The following is a 1,220-nucleotide window of genomic DNA, read 5'->3' on the forward strand; positions in this document are numbered from 1 at the left end:
GTGGCCATGAGAGGAATAAAATGGCGGATTAATTTGCTCGAGGGGGTCGCTTTATCTCGCGCTTAAATGCAAATCGGCAGCAATTCGTCTTGCTCATTGGACCGCCGCGAGCAGTTTCGCGAATTAAGACGTTAAATCGGACGATTTCTCTTCCTTTATTCCTCTTTCCTTCGTCTACAACTTCGTGAAAGGGAATAATTGCAAGAAATAATTCGCGTGATCCACCATCTTTGTCTCAATTTTCAGTAAGGGAGTTTACACTCATGGAAAATTAATTCCGAAGAAATCGAGAAGAAATGTTTATCACACAATATCGAAAAATTCATTCGACATTATTTAATAATTATGAATCTATTGTTAATCTGTATCCTCTGAATCAAATTTTCTAACCTAACCTAACTTTAATAATCGATAAATTTTTAATCGATATTAAACTGGATTATAGATTCTTTTATACAATTTTATTCCTTAACATATCAAGCGTCTGTTTCGTTAAACTTCAAAGAATAAATTCAGACGAATTTTCAAAAGAATAATTATTTCTTTTCCAATTTTTTTAATTGTAAAATAAAAATAAATTTATCTACATTACTTCTATATAACAGTTCATTAGTTTCTCGTATACGAGAAAAATTTATTAACACTAATGAGAAACTTTAAACTTTGTAAAATATTACTAATTACATCGATTCAATCGATCAATGGCCGAATTTTCTATTCAAAACATCGTGTTTTATCCCGAAGACAAAAAAAAAAAAGAAGAGAAAAAATGGTTGCGGATATATGTGGACCAGCCGAGCATCGACAAGAGAGAAGATCATAAATTAGAGGGAGCCACGGCCGCATTTTTTTCACCTGCTCTCCACGACTGGCTGTCCACGAAACAACCACATCACGTTTCGTGTATTAATAACACGATATCGCGAGGAAGCTTCATGCCACGGAATGCGCACGTAAAACGATTGTCATCCAATGTGACACGACGAATTCCGATCACAAAAAACTCTAGGATAAATCCTTCGTATCATTGCCAGCTCTAACTCTTGCTACTCTGGTAGCACTGTTTTGACTGTTCGTTGGATCGTGCATTCACCAAATTTTTCCAATTACTATTCCCTCTTTCCTTAATAATAAAATCATCCCTCGTAACTTGTAAAATTTTAAATCAATCGAATTGCTTCAGTAATTAATTACGAAGCGAAATCACGAAAAAAAAAAAA

This window comes from Apis dorsata, unplaced genomic scaffold, assembly GCF_000469605.1.
Source record: "Apis dorsata unplaced genomic scaffold, Apis dorsata 1.3 scaffold_52, whole genome shotgun sequence".
Lineage (NCBI taxonomy): Eukaryota > Metazoa > Arthropoda > Insecta > Hymenoptera > Apidae > Apis > Apis dorsata.